This window comes from Battus philenor, unplaced genomic scaffold, assembly GCF_028537555.1.
Source record: "Battus philenor isolate CCGP_79_NKW_IND1 unplaced genomic scaffold, ilBatPhil1.0.hap1 SCAF_3, whole genome shotgun sequence".
Taxonomy (NCBI): domain Eukaryota; kingdom Metazoa; phylum Arthropoda; class Insecta; order Lepidoptera; family Papilionidae; genus Battus; species Battus philenor.
The window spans coordinates 15,831,293-15,855,045 of NW_027181693.1; the positions used below are offsets into that span (position 1 = coordinate 15,831,293).

At 36.1% G+C, this 23,753-nt stretch overlaps 1 protein-coding gene across 2 annotated transcripts in view; it reads left to right on the top strand.

The window, feature by feature from the left end:
• The window catches only part of Klp10A (kinesin-like protein 10A), a 94,173-nt gene that overhangs the window by 14,045 nt on the left and 56,375 nt on the right, over positions 1 to 23,753 (top strand). The window lies entirely within an intron of this gene.

The following is a 23,753-nucleotide window of genomic DNA, read 5'->3' on the forward strand; positions in this document are numbered from 1 at the left end:
TATAATATAAGTAGGCGATATAATTTATATAAGTCCAATAATCTCGCACTGACTGTATCCATGTCAATGGAACTTGATAAAAATCAATAATAGATCGCAATTGATTTGATAAAAAAAGATTGCGAATTATGAAAACAGACATCTTATCATCCTATTCGGAGTGAAAATACATACTAATTGTATATTTTTTATATTAATATAGTGCGTATTATAATTTATAAACACCTTCCTAAACCATTTATTACAATACCCGGCGATAAATATTGCACATAGATCTTTGGAAAGAGACAATAAGTTAATTTCGGCTTCGTAGAGCATTATCTTTTTCCAGTAACTGGATTAAAGTGTTGTTTATGAAGGAACGGTAATATCTACCGTCAGACGGTCATTAAAATGATAGAAAACTATGAAATAAATGTTTGTTACTTTATTGTATAAACGCCTATAACCTTATTAGGAAAGCCGGTCTAGACTTTATAATTGAATGTCGCGTGTGATAAATTGATACGACTTAAAGTGTGTGTGTGTGTGTGTGTGTGTATGTGTGTGTCGAATAGACGCAACTCCCGGAGAGAGTGGATTGTGTGTGAGATCTTTTTTATATCAGATGGCCAGTGTTTGACTTAAGACAATTGTCCAACGGACTTAAGGTAGCACTAAATGAATCTTATACCTTTTTTCAATAACTAAGCTACCACAAAGGCCTCGCCTCGGACCTAGATCTAGAATACTGGATTGAATCTAGCTCTTCGGTTGCTGAAGCAGACGCCAAGCTGTTACTGGACGCTAGCATTCTTATTCGAGAGTCCGATTTTAGATTAAAAGAATACAATGTGAAGGTGTCTTCAGTGAGCTCACTCGGTGTTTAGCACTAATCGGTGTAACAACTCCTGAAGATGCCCCGTGGAGGGGTGAAACACGTGTTGAGTGAATTTGCGGTGGCGGTTGTGTAGTTGGCATTGTCTGTCGCATGCGCATTTACGAGCGGGCTGGCGGGCGGTGCACTTTCATGCACGACAACCACTGCATGTGCGGAAGTGGTTAGATATTGGTCCTTTCTTATTTAGGATGGACTTCCGCAATGTAACGCCTGATTCCATTAAATATAGACTTTAGCGTTTGTAAAAGGACGATGTCAGCGCATCTACATCACTGACGTATCTAATTTTAGTGAAGACATAGATAAAGATAAAAATCAACGTATCGTGTCGTCCACGTATTATTTTTTTTATTCTATTTTTTTTTCTACTCTGCTTCGCAAGGTGTTATAGTTGTGGAGAAGAAGCAGGTGAAGAATCTCTACAAAAGCACATATGTTAACGAAGTTAAACAATTCAGATTTTACATATATGCTTTATCAGATATAGCCTTAATAAAATCAAAATAATCAGGCGACATCACTGCCTGAATAATAAGCTTTTCCGTCAATTTGATTTTTGTTTGAAACTTCTACTACAACCAAGTAGGTAAAACAAAAAATAAATAAAGTATAAAAATAATTTAAATATTAATTGTGATAAAATAGCTGTGATATTAGAAATCTAAACTAAGTTCAATAAAGGTAGTAATAAAATAAGAATTAAACATAAATAAATTGTTAAACAAATGATAAAAATAATAAACGTACAATTGTAGAACTCTGGAGGGAAGTGAGGCGATGTATGGTAGGAAAGTATGTAAAGGTGTGAAGAATATTGTAAAGGAAATAAGAGGAGAGAATGAAATACATCGAGAGGGACTAAAGATGAGTACGGGAATAAATTCCAACGTAAATAATGACCCTATCCACCCATGATACGAAGTTGAACGAGAGGCCACGAAAACGGGTCATTAAAAAAAAGCAAAGCTTCTGGAGAATATTATATTGGACCAATAGCATAATAATTTATTGAGAGATTTGAACGCTCCGGTTATTTAAACTTAAAAATAATATTTCAACATTTCAGCTGTGGGAAGTCCACTGTTGGATATAGCATAACCCCATAGATTTATAATTAGATTGGATGCGGCTGTGTAGTTTTCAAGCTACCTTAACAAGGTCATTTGTCTACCTTGGCTCGTAACGAAAATTTAGTTTTTCTTAACTTGAATGGAGATGTTACGTCACAAAGGCTTACCGTTCGGGTGGTCATCGACACGGGACAGTCCCGTTTAGCGCTTCAAATTATCATGTAGGAGCGGTATGTAGCGGCACGGCGCTGACTCACCTCTTGGCGCCTCGTTAGCCAAATTCATTTCCACTTAACAACCTTCACTCAAGCGCTGGATGCGCTTTATTTGTTTACAAAGAACTGCTATATATTATTTTGTGTTTTTATTTTTTTATTTATTAGTGAAATCACAGAAAACTTAACCCTTAGTAGCCTGATTTACGGAAGTGATTTTTTGAGGGTCTAGATGAAGGGAAAAATAGATTTTTTTTTTTCGTTGGAAAGAATATTATACAACAGTAAAATTCGTACAGCCAACCTATAACAAAAAAACTAATAGTAATGAGAACATTCGGTTTAAAAGATTGGTATCAAAATTGAAACTCTAGGTTATTAAGGGTTAACTACATATAAATTAAAAATTATTATCGACATGACATTACGCAATTTTAAAAAAATTACTTAAACAGTTGGCGCGGCGCGATATATGTCTCGGAAAGATATTTTTCGTAAATTACTGTTTGTATCTGGCTGGTTTTCAAGATATTAAAAAGGTTACATTAAAAAAAAGTTTGTATTTTTTTTTCAAGATGGTTTCTACTTGTTTTTCTTTATATAAATATTAGTGTACCCAGTAAAAAGTTAGATACATTTTAAAATTTTATTTCTAAAAATAAAAAATTGCAAAGCCGTGAAAAAAATATGTTGTTTTGAGAAAGTTAGTTAAAGTTTTAATTCAGGTATTTTGATGTTGAAAATGCACCTAGCGCTGGTTGCAGAGTTACGAAGGTAGTGGACGTCAAATTTTAAAAAAAAATAGTGGATCCAGATTGTAATTTGATCACCAAATAGTTTTGACCTGAATTAATAAATGTATAAATTAACATGTGTTTTTACTTTAAGTTTTTAACACTAAATTTCACTACAGTTAGAAATTTACAGGAAATCAATATCAGATAAGTAGGGGGTCTACCCAAAGGAAAAACATGGCAAGGGGTCTACGACACAAAAAAGTTTGAGATCCTCTGGTATAAACGGATTAAATAAATTCAAATGATGCTTGTGATTTAATTATAATTATACAATACTAGGCATCAGTAAACTAATACGTAACAATAGACTGCCAGAATCAACGCATATGCATCGCGATACAGTGTCAATGTAAAATGTATAAAAAATAAATAAATATATAAAGAGGTTTTAAAAAAAAAATCAGTCGCCAACGCAGGGGTTGTACGAGGGGTTTCAAATATCGGAGGCTTTTAAATAACAGCCTTTAGTCAGTTACTCGTCACCCAGGCTGTGTTTGTTACAACGCAATGAGCGGATTCTTCGCAGTGTTGCTATTATGTCATTTCAAGCCGTTAGCCTTGGAGCTTTGTGACGAAGCGTTAGCGGAAATATCAAATCGTTTATTGCACAGAGTGTTAGGTTGTAGGTGTGAAATAATTAAAAGTTGATTGTGTAGTTCTACCTTCAGTAAATAATTTTAATGCTTTTACACTTGTTACGAATCATTTTTTGTAAAGTGACCCCTCGGAAATATGTACACTATAATTCATATTTTAACACGTAGCAATTATAATCTAATAAATTCAGGTGTTATCTCGCAGAAGTCAATCCTAACTAAGAAAGGGTGAATCCTGAGGTCTCCTGGGGATGCCTCGTGGAGGTGTGAAACACGTGTAGAGTAGATTAGCGGTGGTAGTTGTGTTTCGCATTGTTCACCGCACGTGCATTTATCAGCGGCCTGGCGGGCGGTGCACTTCATTGCACGACTACTGCTGCATAGCAGAAGTAGCTATATATAGTCCCTTTATTAGTTACTTATTATTTGTTATACACATTAATTTTGTTCAAACCGCACGCAAGTAAGCAAGCCGAGTAAAATTAACTATAAATTACACGTGCGCTTTGTGGTGTACGTGATGTAAACTACTTTGTTCGTTTCCGTATACCTTTTAGTTAATATATATGTAAGCTCTAGCCGAATTTACTGTTCTTAGCTCTTTATTCCTATACCTAAATAATGCGTAGGTCGACGAACAATTGTGCGTTGCTGTTAATATTATATTTTGATTAATAATTGCAATTTAAATGATAATAATTCTTTTACATTTAACTACTACATTTGAAACGTTCTTTGAAGCGTGCAAGAGTAGCAATGTTATTGGTTGACATATGGATGAATACTAGAAGGGTTGTCATATATTTTCTCGAAGTACCAACATATAACTATCGGTCGTACTAGATAGAAGCGCTGCTTCGGTCAAGTCGGTGACAGTTCAATCCGAGGTCCCCTCGTGGGCGCTCTCCGTGGGGCGTTCACCGAAAATGTCTAAGAGTTTGGTGGCCTCCCAATTCGGTAAAATAGTAGTATGTAGCAGCCCGAGATGAAGCTCCTTCTGAAACCCTCGAGCTTCGCTACTTTAAAAGAGGTCTCAGGCTAGGCGAATATTGCACCCTGCCATTTCGAACCCGCGGGACCAGTAATGCCATTTGGGCAGTAGTGACAGTCCGGCCCAAAAAAAAAGTGTGACTATCAAATCTTGCTAGGCGCAGTTGTTGCGGTCACCTTACCTTTGCTTCGCTCTTTTACTAATTAGTTTAGAAAGTCGTGTTCACAATGATTCTGAAAAAAAAGCGAAATTGGGTTTTTTGTAAAAACTAATTATTAGTCTAATTAATATAGTATACGTTAGATTCAAGATCTCACTTAGATTCCTTCAAATCGCTGACCGTAAAGCGAGTAGAAATAATTGTTAGGAATTTTTTTATGTTTGTGGTCACATCGATTTTATTTTTTTTTTGTTTAAAATTTTTTAATTAAGTTCACAATTTGATATTTTTGGTTTAAATGATTTAAAAAAAAATGTTTTTTTTTCATTTTCATTATACACAAAACAAAAAACTAATCATATTAGCTTGAAATACTAAAATGTTTGACTCTGACCTACATGTGTGTATTTAGAATATATCAGGGGGACCGGAAAGTAATGTCGCTTTCTTAAGTAAAAATCACACGGCTACGTTTTTAACAAGTTTTTATTTCTGATCAACAATATATTATTCTTTCTTATCAGCAACCTTTTGGCATCTATTATATAAATTTTCAATGCCAGGGCGGTGAAAATCACACACGGTACTTTTCATGGGAGAAAAGTAATAAATCGGAGATGAAGCAACCATTGTTTAGCACCGTACCGAGTCTTCTGTCACAGTCTACTGTCACTGTCTACAGTCCAAACGAGGTCTCTCGGGAGCCCTCGGGCTTGTTCAGTTAGCGAGCATACAAGCTTGTCTGCGTCCCGCGTTGTAGGATGAAATTACGAACTTCAAGGTCGAAAGTAAATAAAATATTTCAAATGGAGACCTTTAGTCCCTGTAAAGAAGATATTGGATATGATAATACACTATCTTCAAAAGTGGACCAAAGGTTTACGAGAAACTTGACGAGAGTCTATGGTGGCGTAACAAAAATGGGAGCCCACAATTTTTTGTCTGCTGTCTTTAGTGAGGAATTAAAGTGTTGGTTTGAGTTAACCTTGATACTTGTATATTCCATATTCTAAATCAGGGGTGCGCAACATTTTTAATCAATGGATCAATTCAGATTTGAATTTTTTTTTTTGACGTGCCGCACATAATGAAATTTTTGGAATAAATATTAGAATAAAAAAAATATACAAATTTTAATGCAAAACTAAAGTAAATAAGGTACGAACAGAAAAATGAATACACCTGAAAATTTTAATGAGAAATTTGGCATCGTTTTTTCGATAAGCGTATATATAATATGTTGCGTACGTATTATATATACGCTTATCGAAATAAAGGCGCTTTACAATCGTGCATAATTCAGTTTTGATCGGTGGTTATTATTAATTGTTTCTGTTTAGCATGTACCACGATTATATTGTAGTTAATTTTGTAATAATATATTGATGAGAGAAAATCGATAAAATAAATTCAATTTTAGAAATGTTTGACTCACGGGCCGAATGTTGCTTGCACCTGTTCTAAACTATTATTTCGTGGTTGGAAGTCAATCGCAACATTTAGACTTTTTGTCGAGTTTTAGGAATATGGTAAATATGTAGCACCATAGGAACTACAGCCATGATAGAACGTGTACAGTGCTGTTAACTTTTTTTTTCTATTAAAATAGTTTTTGTATGAGAATATGGTCGCTATATCTTGATTACAATGTCCGCTCCCTTAGCGGAGGGTTTTGCAAGGCTCTCGCGCTCGTGGGAGGACCGTGGGTGGCGCGCGGTTCCGTCAGCTGATGTCATCGTCGCGGTACTGCCTCTTGCCGCGGTTTTACCTTGCTACGTATTCAAACGAGAATCTCGTTGATGATTAAAATATCTTCTATGGTCTTAACTCTTACGGGATGATTAGTAGTGTTTATTAGATAATCCAGACTCAGTGTTCTTAAAAGTGAAAAGATAGAAAAAGATAAAACAACGAGAGTACCAAACGCGCCCTGAAGTAGGAAGAGGTCGCAAACTCTGACGGGTTTTCTTTTGATCAACGTAATAAGAATGTAGCATGAATTGTTTTATCATATTACGAGTGTTATAAAATAAACTAAATTTAGTACTGCAGTTATTTGATTTTACCTTTTTACGACGAGACACGCTTTATTTCTTCTCGGATGTCTATCTAATAGATAAACATCGTATTACCTTCTCAATGATTTACTGATTAGAAAAGTTAAAATATACATATATATTAATATATCTTAATGATAGGTTTTTTGTCAATGGCCACGTACCCCTATACACTACAATGTGTTTTTATTTGCATTCATCTCTCTCGTCTGTCATAATTTCTGTATATATCGCCTCTCTTCCTTCACCATGGCTTTTCGAAGTCAGTTACAACTTCAAATTCCTTATCTTAACATTTCTTTTTATATTGCCTATCTATCTTAATGAACTTTTATATCTATTACTTTGTTTATAATTATTTAACAGTATTTAAGGATAAAAGAGGCGATGGTGCCCACTTTCCACTCTTTCGTCCAGTTCCATCTCGCACTCCCACTCTGGCGAATAATAATAACTAATAATAGGTTTAGTTATTAATAAAGAATGATTTTTATAACAAATGTCATTGTGATTTGTAATAATGATATAGTTGTATTGCAAATATTACAACACGATGTTTGTTATGAATATCTGTGCGGAATAACATTTAATTCCGACGTAGGTCGTTCAAATGAATCACGAATTCCAAAGACTCATTGATTATGCCGAGGCGTTTTTACGTATATCACTGTATTATATCAGAAGCGGCTATAAACAGGATGTTTGAAAAAGAATACTTTAGTTTTATGTATAAATTTAATGAAAGAGAACTGAATAATTTTTTTTTTTAATTTTGACTTTAACGTGGGATCCATTTGGAAAGGGCTATGCTCGGAGCTATACTGCAAGATCGGAAATAAGAAGAAAGAAGGTCACTGATGTAAATCAAAGAGCTGCTCGTTTAAAGTGGGCGGGACTCACCGCTCGTGCTATCGATGGTTCTCAAGGCTGAAAGTTTTTTGAGTAACGAGCATGAGCCGGTAAACTCGGCGTGGGTAAAGAGGCTACACTTGCTGGATGCGGTTAGCGCAAAACCGCTCATCGTGGTGACGATCACATCGAGGGACAGGAGGACTTCGACGTGATCGTGGTCCTGTCATTGTGCCTGTGCACATCAAGTGCTATAATTTTCTATAAAAGCTTGGCTTCTTAAAATATTACTTGCATTCATTAACAGTTGACGTCAAGCTGGCTTTTTAGTTCTTCATTATCGAAAGTAGAGTCTCAGGTGGTTTCCTAGGAGTCCACTTGGACCTTTAGAAACTTGATGTAAGAGGTCAATGCTCTCGCGTCTGGTTTCTGTATAAAACATTGGGTCCAGGTGCGATTGGGGTCACGGTCGCAGAGTGTTGCGAAACGGAACGTTTCAGCTTCGGCCGCCGTCCGCTTTGTAAGTAAAAGTCGTGTAATTACATGTTTTTTTTTACAGCGTTCTGCTATGAAAGGCGTCTGAGCTTATTAAATCAATGGTTAAAAGTTATATTCGAGATATACTTAGTTTAACGATATTTACAGTGTTATTTATATAAAATAGGTTCCATGTATAATGTCATATAAGTATTATAAATATTAAGGTGACCGGAAAGTAATGTCGCTCTCTTAAGTTAAAATCACACGACTACATTGTTAACAAGTTTTTATTTTCAATCAACAATATATTCACCTTCGTTATCAACAAACTTTTGCCGTCTACTATACAAATCAATGCCGGAGAGGTAAAAATCAATTAGTTTTTCTGTAAAATATGTCGACAGAAACGACCTTACTTTTCGGGATTCCATAATATTAATTGTTAAATTTACGGATCTTCTTTGAAATAGAAGCGGTTTATCTAAACGTATAAATGCTGTAAACCATGGTTGCACAGACTTGTTAAGACTAGGGGCCACTCGGGCGAATCATGAACTGATGGCGGGCCGGCCGCCAGAAGTATAGGTAAATAATTTTTTTTGGTTTTATTCTGAAGCAGACTTCAATATTTTTCGAATGTACGAGAGTATTATTTTTGCTGTCGGCGGGCCACCAGTATTCGACCGGCGGGCCGCGGTCTTTGCATCCATACTGTAAACAATGTCAGAGATGTTATAGAAAGAATAAATGATATGTTTGAATAATTTTTTACTATGATATTAGCCGTTGTTCATTGACGTATTAAATTTCATTTGTAAAATAAATTGTCATAGCGATAGTCGAGTTTATTCTCGTATCGAATACATGTCTACCAAGTCATGTTTGGACAATACTTTAATAAATCAAAACATGGTTAATAAAGTGGAGGTCGATATAAATTGCTCTATATAGGGAAATGAGTGGACAGCGCACAATTACGCCGCATTAGAATATGGTCCTTGATCCTTTTATGGTGATCGCCGCGAAACGTGTACCGTGGGCACATGACCAGAGCAGTGTTCGAGACTCGCTCTGGCTGCCACTTCCCGGCTATTGTGCCAGTCACTGGCTAAACTTGACGCATAAATATCTAATTAATACTCGTATATTTACATTTGACTTACGTTTGCAATGCGATGTACTGTGAATCTATATATTTCTGGCGTTAAAATAAGGGAGGAGTCAATAGCCTCCCTGATAGGCGGAAAAGACAAACAGTCATTCGTATCCCTCTGCAAAAAAATCGCAAAAAGTGCGATAGAAATAAATAAAAAGCAAACACAGTAAATAAATAGATAAATAGATAAAAAAAAGACAAAATAGAAAATAATTATAAGATATAAGTAATAAAAATGTAAATTGAAAATGTAAAAAGAAAAAGGGAAAGAATGATAGATGAACAGAGCAAAAGAGAAAGAAAGCAGAAATGTAGCATGAAAGATAGATAATAGACCGAAAGAGAAAGTAAAGTATGAAAGAAGAGAGAGAAAATAAAAAATTATGTGAAAAAATTAAAATGCCAATAAAGTCCCTGTCTCACCAAAGATAGGGGTACGAGAGGCCAAAGAAAAAAAATCTATATATTGTTTCGTTTAGCCCCATCAGAAAGCACAATGCTGTTGAACGAATCATAGAGATTGGCCATGCTCGGGATTCCACTATGAGAAAGAAGCAGATTGACAAGTTGAAGTCTGCTATTGGGGCCTGAAGGTTCTGGAGTGAAGATCTCGGAACAGCAAGCGCAGCATACGACTTCCCACAAGGTGGACTGATAACCTTGTTAATAGATTAAGGATTGCAAAGAAATTAAACGTACACCAGGGATAACATGTTTTGGGTCAAACTTGTACGTTTTAAAATCGATGTAACTTTGTTATTTATGAAGCATTTTTTGTGAAACTTTCAGAAATTGTATTATAAAACATATTCTAGGTATTATTAAAATATGTCTTCATAATAATTGTAATAACTTTTTTACTTAAAGAATAAATTTGTACGAAATTTTTATAAATTGTAAATTAGGATGCACTTAAGTATTATTAAAAAAATGTTATTTGAAAATAAATTTCATCGAAGTTTCTAGTACTTTTTTAAGGTATGATATTCTGCGAAACGTTTTTCTCTTTGAAAAGGAACTTTATTCGTAGGATTTTTTTTGCCCCAATTATATTTTCCGTTCAATGAAAAGTAGAAAACACGGTTTATTTCGTGATCTGTAACAGATGGAATGTGACACTAGAAAACTCGTGAGCAGTTCTTAATGTGTTTAGGTCGTCAGAAATCTCTGGATACGGGTCGCTTCCAACTGATACTGCTGGAAATATATAATGCAGGTCTACGTGCAGCTGTGAACGTTGGAATGGAACCCCTTGTACCGAAGGCAACGCGTGCTACAGATTGTGATTTAAACCAACAGTTTACATCCAATCTAAGAAAGAAAAGAACCAATATTTAACCCCTTCCGCACATGCAGTGGTAGTCGTGCAATGAAATGCACCGCCCGCCAGCCCGCTGATAAATGCGTATGCGGCAAACAATGCGAATCACACAACCGCCACCACCAAATCACTCAACACGTGTTTCACCCCTCCTCGGAGCATCTTCAGGAGTTATGTTACTCCGATTAGTGCCAAACACAGAGTCACTTATCTTTGGCACTAATCGGTGTAACATAACTCCTGAAGAGCGGTGCACTTTGTTGCACGACTACCACTGCATGTGCGGAAGTGGCTAAATATTGGCCCTTCTCTTACTTAGGATGGACTTTCGCGAGGTAACGCCTGATTCCATTAAATATTTACATCCAATCTAGTTGTTACTTTCGCAGCGAATGCGAACAATGGGCAGATTACGTAAAGTAGACGGGCAATACCGGCGCGTGTCTCGTTAGCTGCAATACTTGCCGGCGGCCGCTCTCACTGCGCACACCGTGGGAATGCGCCGCTTCCTTGTCATTTCGACTTTTACTCGAGCTTATTTGTTACTATATATGTCATATACATATTCACACATGTATTGCTACAAAGCACGAGTTACAGAGCACTCAAATTCTAGGAGCCGGGGGGTTCTCTGAGTACCTCTACAGGTTCAAGCTCAAGGAGGACCCCTCGTGCTTCTGTGAACCGGGCGTGGACCAGACCGTGATCCACCTTGTGGCCCAGTGTCCCGCATTCGGGGGACTCCGGCTCGACTTCGATTGCCGGTCTGGCGTAAAAATCATGGAGGAAACCTTAGCTTCCCTGATAAAAGAAAAATTGACAAAATATGACTTCCTCTCTTACTGTAGAGAAATAATTAAAAAAGCAACTCAAAAAAACCAAAGCTAAATAATATTAATAAAAATGTAAATAGAAAATAAGTAATAATGGTAATAACTTTTAGTAAATTGTAAATAAATAGAATTATACGGCTTAAGTGAAATAAATGTAAAACAAAAGTATGTAAATAACAGAAATAAAATAAATGAAATACTATTGTATAATGAGAGAGGAATGGAAGGTGAATGAACACAAAATGAAAGAACATAGGATGCATAAATGAAGAGAGCGAAAATAAAAAAAGATTGTGAAAAATTAAATAAATGAAAACAAAAGTCCTGTCCTGTCCCCCGCCAGATAGGGGGTACGAGAGGCTCCCAATAGCGGGGGCCATAAAAAAACCCTAGGAGCAAGAACACGCGTGACCTGAAAGTTATTTATAATTTGTGGTGTACGTTTCACGGAATTTTTAACAGAGTACTATGTCGAACTTACTAGAACCTTATCCGTAGATAAGTTTACTTCCCATGTCGACAGTTCTGTGTTGTTTTTCGAGCTTTAAGATTAAGATGTACAATCAGTGATACAAAGTATAAAGATACAAAGTACAAATACGGCAAGTTATTTGGACAGTGATTTCTCAAGCGATTTTGAAGCGTAGTTTTTACTAAGCGAAAGTATACTTTGTATTTAAGTTCTGTGACCATCTGTCTTTTGAATAAAGGACTCCTTGTGAACCAGTGGTGTTTTATTCCGAGTCAGAATCCACAATACGTAACAATATGCTTTAAGTAAGAACCGACATATCAATTATGATAGAACTATATATTTGAATCCTCATTTCCACCATATGCTCAAAGCGGGTTTTTAAGTTTTATGGTGATGTACACGGATCCTTGGAAAAGCTACACCTTGGTAAAGTTTGGTCAACGGAAAATTGGTTGGACGGCAACCATGACGCCGCAGTCCCATGCGTAGGTCAGACCAGGTTCGAAACTCTCGATAGCCGAAAGCACAACAACCGATACACACCACCTAAGTAATGGTCTAAGTTTAGCACGGCCGCAAAACTTTATATGGCCTCAGGTCTATTGGAGCGCTTTCTGATGATCGCGGAGCATACTGTGCTTCTCGCAGCTGTTAAGCAGAATTTAAATAATTTCCACTACATGTTCTTCGTCACGATACATGTACCACATTTTCTCGGCGGACACGGTACCTCACAATTTTCAATCACGTACTTACAACACCGGCGGCCGCGTCCAAGCGAGAGTGGTCAAGAGTGTCTCCCCTTCCTCACTTCGCAACCTACATAACATTGTATTCATTACACCATACGCCAACACTAGTGTGGTAAGTATACTCTTGGTATGAACGTCTTCGTTGGAACTATAATACACTCGTTCAGAGCTAATTTCTTTTAGGTCACGGACACCTGTTTCTATGGGCTCAATTTGGGCTAATTTCATAGGCTAGCAGCATAGCTTTCTTTTACATCCAATGCACGTTCACGGCTGTAATGATTATCTGGGTGCTCTTCAAGGTCATTGACCTTTTGTTTCTAAACATTGCGTTGTGTTTGCTTTTTGGGTCAACGAATGTGTATCGGAGCGATCTGTCGAAAGGACAAACGTCCCGGAATAGTCGGTCGCCGCGCCGCTGGCAGCGCTCGCCAAGGAACTGCCCAATTATAATTAACTCTACGTGTTAGCGGGTCAATGACATCAGTCAGCGTCGCCGAATTCCTCACACCAACTATGTTTACAAAACCTAAACCTATTATGTGACGTGTATTCTAAATTTAAAATTAAACGGTTTTATAAATATATACGCGGAGAGTTCGAGGTATAATAGTTGAGGGTAGCCAAATATTTCTAATATTTAATGTAATCAGGCGTTACCTTGCGAAAGTCCATCCTAAGTAAGAAAAGGACTAATATTTTGCCAGAGAGAGCCAGAGTATCTCTAGACTCTCTGTTTGGCACTAATCGGTGTAACATAACTCCTGAAGATGCCCCGTGGAGGGGTGAAACACGTGTTGAGTGATTTAACAGTGGCAGTTGCGTAATTCGCATTGTTTGCCGCATGCGCATTTATCAGCGGGCTACCACTGCATGTGCGGAAGTGGCTAAATATTGGTCCTTTTCTTACATATTTCTGAGTCTTGTTGGTGCGTATAAAGAACAACGCACCGACAGCACAAAGGGAAATGTCGCTCGAAACACCGGAAATTTCAGATCACCGACAGCGTTGTTTCGCTGCTAGTCGAATATAAGATTTTACGAAACTGTACTGTTCAAACAATATTAGTACGTGAAGTTAGTTGCGTTTTAAATTATTTTTGTCATTTCGGCAATGTTGATATCACTTTTGCTTTAAGAATTTAAACCATTTCTCTGATATATACATTCATGGCTACACATATATTACATAATATACTTGTAAAGTGAAGATAATTAAAATTAGGTCGATTTTTCCACTATTAGCTCTCGTATTTACTTTTTGTAAATATTGATTTGCTGCCTCTAATTCCCCATATATTATTTGAATACTTTTATATACGGGGTGATTGGTTATACGTTTGTAAAAGTTTTGATTAGGTGAAAGTACAGCTCATTTGGTAGCAAACTTTAAAGCTTTTATACTGGTTTATAATCACTCTGTATAATCTGTATAAGTGTGAAATAAGTTGAATTATTTTTTTTTTTATTGAAATGCGATTGGCAAATTACTTTTAGCAGTAAATAGTCTGCGAGGTAAGTTAGTAAACAATAATTCATTTTAATCCGAATTTTGAAAACTCTTTTGCTGTCTTATCATTACATTTACGTGTTATTTAGTACGTCTAAAACCACTGATTTATATATAGGATGTACCGTACATTAATTGACAGCAAATGAACAGTAAATTCATCCCTTTAAAACTGTTACATCTATTAGGACCTTGAATAAGTTCTCTCTGTTTTTTGAAAGATGGCGTCGCGGCACTCTGTGCCTGGAATTTCGTACCGATTACCACTTGTTTCGGTCGATGGCGCACGGTTTAAGCGAGCAGCGCATCAATGTTTTTGAAGAAGCCGAAAAACAGGGAGAACTTATTCAAGGTCCTAATATTACCATTCACCCTGTAGATTTAAGTGTATATATGTGTGAGCATTATTGCAGTGTTTATCTGCAACGGTTGCGGAATATCTCATGCTGGTGTGCGTAACTGGAGTACGGTAACTTTGTTATTTACTTGTCGAGGTCGATTTCGTATTTTCTTGCAGAGTTATTACATCACATGAAATAAAGTAAATTGGTCACGTTGATTTTATTTACGTGGTCGTTTGAGAATTGAATTTGTTTTATTTTTATTTTAAGCCTTAACGAGGCAGATTTTTTTTAATATTACATTAATATTCATACCACTTGACTTTTAAGACCCAAGGATGCCAACAGAAAAAACTGAACAAGCGCAAGTTCGAAAATTAAGAAATTACCTAAACATTCACATACAAATGATTACTTTGAGTTCAAAATTGATGCCATTATTTTTTTTAATTCTGATGTTTCTGATTCAGATACATTATCAAGAAAAGGATTAATTTTAGCGTTCACAGTGCATTATGTATAAGCAATACACTTAAAAATGCTGATTGTTTGCCTTGTTCGAAGTTCTATGCTGTGGCTTGGTTTGTGGTCTCAACTCTAGAACCTTAAGGCAAAGTGACCGTCTATTTTGCTCTATATGTAGTGCCAACTACAAACTTTTATTTAGTTCATCTACGGATCTTCTCATCTCAAACATAGCCCTCTCCATAGATTGCGAACGTGCCAATGAGAGCCAAAGTGAAAATACTAGCTAAATTATTACAAAATAAACTGTATGCGGGTAGTTTTAAATAAAGCGATGAATAAGATGTACTCTAGCTCTTGAATTACATTTTAAAATTTAATTATATTATCCTGTGTAACACAAGAGGGGAGGTACGAGAAAAAAAAAACAAAAAATAAGTCTGGAGGGAAGCGTATACCTTGCGATGGGCTTCTATCGGCGGAAAGAAATAAGTTAGGTTTTCAAGGATTAACATAGTTTTTGTTACTTCTAAAAATGTACATATTCATATTTTTACAATGCCAATGCTTTAACGGCGGTAATTGTCTATGTATTTTTTTTAATAATGTCTATTGGCTTTTGCACCTTAATCAAGTTTTAACTGCAGTCTATCTTGCAAGTTGCTGTACATTAGTGTTTCCCAACGTTGGGCCTACGCCTCACAGGGGGACAATTTGAAAGTGGACTATGCACGAGTTTAACCCTTTCGCTTTATTATAATAATTATTTATGTTAAATAGGGGGACGTAAGTTTTTTAGAAAGGGTAAGGTGTAGCACGACACAGGGTGAAAAAATACTGCTCTAGATGCTCTAATGAATTAAACGCCATTGACCTTAGGTTTTTCAGGCGGAGGCTCCATGAAGTGACGCGGGCCAGAAAGTTTAAAGGGCGTTTAAACAAAATTTGATAGAAAAAAACGCATAATTTGTGTGTAAGCTTAATTTTATTAGTAAGAAAAGGACCAATATTTAGCCACTTTATTAGTGCCAAACACAGAGTGTAATCGGTGTAACATAACTTCTGAAGATGCCCTGTGGTGGGGTGAAACACGTGTTGAGTGATTTAACGGTGGTAGTTGTGTAATTCACATTGGCTGGCGGGCGGTGTACTTTGTTACACGACTACCACTGCATGTGCGGAAGTGGCTAAATATTGGTCCTTTTCTTACTTAGGATGGACTTACACAAAATAACGCCTGATTCCATTAAATATGTAATATTATTAAAGCAGTATTTAAGCTGACTCTTGTTATAAGATTAATTTATTTAATATGACAAATAATAACATTTATAAATAAGAAATAGATGTATGAATCTTTGAGCCGAGCTCTATGGATTTTAATTAAGATTATAGAAAAATATAATTGAAACGATTGACAGTACGAAATCTGTATATATATATTATGTGTATGTATTAAATAAATATAATCTATATCTCATTACAAATATGTAATTTCTATAATTGTGTCGTTCCGCTTGCAGCTTTCTAACGACGTATTGGTTTCTGTTGCATCGGTTTCATAGGCCTGCGGTTGTGCTCTGGAACTATGCAACTGTCACATGATGTATATCTATTTAATAAACTGTGATATTTCACTCAAATGATCGTTTTCTCTTAAACCTAATATTTTTCCGTGTTGGGTAAACCCCCCCACTTACCTGATATTGATTTCCTGTAAATTTCTAACTGTAGTGAAGTTTAGTGTTAAAAACTTAAAGTTAAAACACATGTTAATTTATACATTTATTAATTCAATTTAAATTAAAACTACTCAAAATAAAATTTTGTATCAATACTAATTTTGTAAAATATACGTAACCTATTAATATTTTTTTACTTCATAGGTACTTTTATAAATAATGTAAATGTTTTGATATTATAAGATAGTATGATGTAAGTAAATAGGTACTATCAGTGTATGTCTTGAGATCCACCATCGTGAACCCCCATTTTCATTTCATGGACCCCCAAATTTTTTTTCGCTGACGTAGACCCCTTGCAGGTTGTCATAGACCCCTAGGGGTCGATATAGACCACTTTGGGAATCACTGTCTTAAACGGACGGCAACTTTAATCTACGATTCGATGTCATCTTGATGTTTACTTACTTCAATCTATTCAAATCTATCTACGGATATAAACATTAATAAATTCTGTATAAAGATCCTTTTTCTTGCGACAAATTATTATTGTGTATATTTTTATTGCAGCAACTCCATAGATTTTTTTTGGAATGTTTTAATGTCAGATAGAGATCCGTAAAATGAATAACCGCAAAGCGTCACAATAAATATATTTTTTTATTGCAAAGAAACACTTAGGTACACTTAGGTGTGAAATCTTAATGAAGACTGATGAGATTGAACTATGACTTTGTTTTAATGCTTTTGCGAACGAACTGCTGCCTTGCGGCTTTTACAGCTTCATCGGAAACGAGTTCACGGAACGGAGGGGTCCGTGAACTATATTGCCTTTACTAAAGGTTGGAGGTATATTTATGCTAATCTGCTGTCCAATAGCCTTCTCAAGAAATAATGTACGGCAGTATCTTTTCATGAGTTGACCCGGCACATTGTCCTAAATCTTATTTAACGGTCTGTAGCGCTTGGGCAGCGACTTGAAATAAAATAATGTGCCAACTAAGATATAATTGAGTAATACTTCCAAATTGTATTGTTAATATGTATAAATTTTAGCTGTGTTTATTCACAAGAGAAAATCGATTACAAAAATATAAGAAAAATCAGATTTTCACTACATATTCTACCATGTAAATGTGTGACAAGAGGTCAAGTGATATGGACAGTTGGTTAAGTATAAGATTTGTTTGATTTAATGTAAAAGAGGTTCTATATTATCAATTGCACACGCGATGCCGCGCCCACGGCCTCTGGTTCCCTCGATTTGTTTCACTTTCGCCGCTCTGCGGTCGTAACCACGGCTTATTTGTTCGATATCCGTCTCGCCTTGTGTTTTTTTTTGTCCTTTTACACGTCTATCGTTGGTATAAAATGAATCGATTTTTATCGTTACATTGACTTCGATGGAATTTAGGACGACCTGACACCGTTTTGTAAATTAAATGTAATGTATCAAAACGTATGTGTCCCACTATACATGAATTTAAAGTAGGCGAAACATAATAAATGTATCTACGGGGTGCTTGGTTATAGTTGTAAAAGCTATAAAGGGGGGCTGTCACTTAGTGTATGGAACACCCCATATGTCAATGGCTTCAGAGGAACTAAATAACGTATTGATAATATATTGTTAGAAAATATATTTTTAAAATTCGAATAACTACATCGTTGTTTTAGCCAGTAGACGCCAACTGCGTTGCACAGATCTTCTATAAAGATATCTAGGATGGAGGGGGGGGGGGGGTTATACCGTTACCAGGTAAACCTTTACACGTGATTCAAGACTTTACAAACCATTCAGTTGCCTATTGAAGTTGTAGAACGTTTTAATAGCACCGCAGTCTGTTAGACGCGTTTAGTGAGCTAATAAAGAACACCGAGACGAAACTGTTTATATTACCCGGGCGTTTTGTTTGTGTAGCCCGGCTGCGCTGCACGTTGATGTTGGTAACGTTAAAATACTAGCGAACGGGGGAAGACCGAGTGATCTGCGCGCGTAAAAGTCAGTGACCTTGCGTGTGATGAATTAATTTATGTTTCATAGTATACACACACATAGTACTTTGTATACGTCTTGTGATTGCCAGAAGAACACAATTTAACACGTTGAACGCCATGGCGGACACCATGTGTCCGACAGCATACTGTCCCTTTGGGCCACAACATTAAATCGAAAATCGTCAAATAATCGCCAAGGTATTTTTTTGCAAATATTGTCAGTGAAATCCTTAAAAATATTGGACGACTTACGGAAACAGCGATTATTTACCCATTATTTTTCTGCGGGGCCGCGCGGGTCACATGCCTTGGTAAAAACAGTCGAAACACTGTCCGTTGGCTCCCTAGAGGCTTCTGAAGTGATCGAGGGCATGCGAACACACATGGTGTCCGACGCGGCCTCTTGGACCCAACATGATGGCAGTCACATGGTGTCCGACGCGGCCCACTGAACTAAACATGGTTTTTAGTCTGGCGTTCAACGTGTTAATATAGTAATTTGTTGATGGAATCCAATATAAAGGTCTTTGTGCACTGAAAGAACGTCTTTAATAAAGTATGACAGAGAGTACAGCATATGTGGAGTGTTTCATCTAACAGGAGTTGTCGTCAAAGCTGCACCCTAGAGGGTCGGAGGGTGGGACAGAGGCGTCTCCTTTGAGTGCCTCTCAGAGATCTGTTTGTACGCTAATGGATATGCAGATGTTTTACAATACCTTCATAATGAAGGAAAGTAAAATGTAAGTTATTGCACTTGTTGCAATAAATTTCGCTTCGCTTATGTTTTTCTTATCGTTGATTTTACATTTCTATGTTAGAAATATGGTTCAGGAATGGAGACTACTGTAGGCGACCTTGTTAATATAGTCAGAAGGCTTTTCATTAAATATATAGCTCCCATTATTTAAGGCCTATCGTTCCCCCTGTCATGTTTCAGGTCGGGGACTTTATAATGACTTTAATTATAATTTTTTATTTGCGTTTTACTTTCTCGTTCTTTACAATATGTGTTACTAAGGAATGAGGTAACGGAAGAAAGGAATCGAAAAGAGGGAAATGGAATGAAAGGGATAGACGAAATTTGGAAAGCAAGAAAAAGAATGAATGAACGGATATAGGTAGAGTGTGGAAATAAAATAAGATATGAAAAAATTATTAAACGAAAAGAAATGATTTAATGGAATCAGGCGTTATTTTGCGGAAGTCCATCCTAAGTAAGAAAAGGACCAATATTTAGCCACTTCCGCACATGTAGTGGTAGTCGTGCAACAAAGTGCACCGCTGATAAATGCGCACAGTCTGACTCTGTGTTTGGTACTAATTGGTGTAACATAACTCCTGAAGATACCCCGTGGAGGGGTGAAACACGTGTTGAGTGATTTAACGGTGGCAGTTGTGTTATTTGCATTGTTTGCCGCATGCGCATTTAATTATCAGCGGGCTGGCGGGCGGTGCACTTTGTTGCACGACTATATCACTGCATGTGCGGAAGTGGCTAAATATTGGTCCTTTTCTTACTTAGAAAATAAATGAGCCTGTTCTTGTACAAGATAGAGAAACGAGATGCACCTTATAGCGTGGCCATTAAAAAATGTGTCACTGCATCTTCTTTCAATCATTCTTTTTCGTTCTCTACCTTTTCTTAAAATTTCTTACACGCACAGTCTCTCTTCCTACGCCACATTCTTTGATATCACAGTTAGTTTAAGTCTTACTTACTTTTTAATTCCTTTAAGTATTTAAAAAATTTGTGGCGGTATTTTTTATTTCCCATTAGGCAGGTGATGGTGCACTTCCACCCATTCGTTCAGCACCGTCGGAAGACCTCGGTCCCGGCTGTTTCTTTTCTTGACTAAATATAACGTGGGAAATTACCGCGTAATAGGGGGGAAATACATGTTATATGAGAAACATAATATGCGTAATATAAAATAGAAAGCAAAATATTGTTAGTTCGAATAGGCTGTTTTTTTATATAGCCTCCAGTTTTGGCAATGAGAGGCATTGCCCATGCGATGTTTTAGGGCAGGGACGTGGCAGATTCGGGTCAAAGTCGGGTAAAAAAAAAGGTCATCAATAATATTTAACTGTATACATTAACATGTTATAGTATTCTTGAATGGAATAATATACTTTTTTTCTATAATAAAGTTTTAATATTTTTGTGAAGTTTTAATGTACATACGTACCTTGTGCCATAAGTGCTATATTTAATTTTTGATGACGCATACTAGGAGCATATTTCCGTATCCGTGTCTTGTCACTGTTTTTTTTTTTTTAAATAATTTTGAATGTTTTTGCCGACAAACAAAATATTATAATAGATATATTTGTAAGAATACCAGCTTTATTAAAAAAAATTCTCGCAAAGAATCTCTCGTGCAATAATATAAAACGCGTTAAAAAATCATCGTGTTTTAGAGGGTAGGTAATTTTGTTTAAGCTCCACTACCGATGAGGTAAATGTAATGTTAATCTAATTGAATTTAGGAACTAATGCGTCTAGACGTTTGTAATTAAAGGGTGCAACGTCGGCGTTGCGCTTCTGTTGGGTGTGCAGTATGCAAATTGTGCGCAGAGCCTGCCAAGGTATGCTGTCGACTCGACGACAACCTCGAGAACAATTGAATTTACTTGAGCGCCCGCAAACTTCGTCTAGACCTCAGAATATTTAATTTATGAAGTTGTGCCGATCAAAATTAACAATATAACACGTATACAAAACAATTATTTATAAATCTATTTACCTACATACCTTAATTTGAAAACACCTATCCCCCATTTACACGGTAGATACGTTCCTGTGAAAAACGTGTAAATCGAAAATTAAAAATTTTCAAGTCAAATCCGTGTAAATCGAAAAGCTTCCAGAAAATGCATAATTTTATTATTTAACAGTTGTTTTTTTTTCAATATTTCTAGGTGTACACAGAAATAAAAATAAAATACATTGACAAGTTAAAATATTTAATATATTACGGAAACACCGTTTTTTAAAAATTTAATTACAATACATTAAACAGAAGAACAAAAAATAAAATCAAAGGTGTTTTATTATACTTTATCACTGTCAGAAATTACTCTCATTCTTTTTTTCGGAATCGAAGGTTCGAATGCACTTTCAGCACTCGAAGTTATTTGTGCCGATTCGATGTTTGAAGCATTGAAATATTTACATTATGAGAGATGGTTATAAAATCAGTTATTAAAACAAAAAAAAACTTATTTGGAAAACCGTGTAAAAGCGAAAACGTGTAAAACAAGTACCGTGTAAATCGGGGGATAGGTGTATACTTATACCCCAAACAAATCTAAAAGGTAGTGTATTATAATCGTCATGTGTTGTTGATGATCGAAGTTTGGTATTGTGGTACGCAGAGGTAAACTTGATTGTCAGCACTGACAATTACTTACAACTAATCCACAAATTCCCGGATTTCGAACCCGCGATCTACCATCGTAAATTCTAGTCCGCTACCACTAGGCTATCTGTAGGAAATTATTATTCTTTGAAAAACTATTTATGGTGTTATTTATTTACTATTTAATTATTACTATCTGATTGGTTTAATTCTTTCATAAGGTATCAATTTTTTTATTTTAATTATACATAAGGGGTCCTAACCGGCCTTGAGCTTCTAATATATATATATATATATATATATATTTAATATTCAACTAATGTTCTGGAAACGTCATTCTTAAACGTATATATAAGATCCGCTTTATAGTTAAATCGAGTTGTACGAAAATTTATGTATAATGCGTTTTTTCCATACAAATTATGATATCATAATACAGCAGTATAACGTGGGAATTCCCCGAGTAATAGGGGAACATATATGTCGTAAATGTTTACATTCCCGAGTTTCGAGTTGAGATTGACAGTCTTCAATATTCAAGGTCGTTATCCCCCGGACATGGAGTTATGTTTGACCTCCATTTCCCTACTCCATCTGTTCTTATATTTGGCATCGTACAAAGCAGTATGGAGTCAAATGTCTGATGTCGAGCGGATTTGGTATGACCTACTTTTGGCATTATCACCTCTCGACCTCTTTTCAAGTCATCATCGGTCGTTATTCATGACGATGATGCTGCATGCACCAATTGGAACATGATAGTAATAATACTATACATGGTCACTAGCTGAACCTTTTTTATTTAATAAATGGCCTTCGTTATTGTGGACCTCTCGTAACTTCTTAGGTACGAAGGGAGAATATGGTTCTGAATAAATTTTTATTTCTAAATGTCTTTCTATTTGTCAAATCCTATTTCATTCCTTTTCATGCTTTATTTCCTTATTTACGTCGCCTTCCTTACTTTGTCTCCACTTCCACAGTACTACTGTTACTGCATTATGCATTCCAAATTTGAATTAACACTTTAATTTTTGTTATGTTAATATCTAAATCACATACTATTACAATTCCTTTTCTTTTTCTTTTAATTACTTTACTTATTATTCTCTCTTAAGCTCACTTAAGTGAGCAATAGGCTTTTTTCTTTCACGTCAGCCGATAGATGGCCACTGAAAAGCATAGGCCTCCTCTGAAAGGTCGGCACGATGTCCGATCTTGCACTGCCCGCAACTTCCGGTGACTATGTGATCGGTCCAACCCAGTGGGGGGACCTGTGTGATTGTGTCAGATGAGTAATCACTTAAAAAAACTTAGTTTTATGTCTTTATACATAAGTTCTTAGTTTATGTAGTCTAACTTAATGTTAGTAAAGTCCTTGTGTTACACATAAATGATAATTATATGCATCATTGGATGTCAGTTAGACATGTCGTGCCCTAGTTAGGGAATAGTGCATGCGTTGATGCAAATGCAATGCAACGTGCGACCTATATGCGACTGAGAGGCCCTCGCAGACCTCGCTGTTGCTAGCCCTGGATTCCGTACAATGAAACCTTTATGTAATGCAATATACCAACGTATTTATACTCCGTAGAAATGTACAGTGTGATTGGTTATGGGTGCAATAGCTTAAAATCTATATATAGCTATCAATCTAAAATTTTTGTTAAATTTATTTATGTTTTCTATTAGAAAGTAATAATACAAAAACTTGTATTAGTACAAAATCTGCAGGGACGTTTCCGAAATCATTGTTTTTT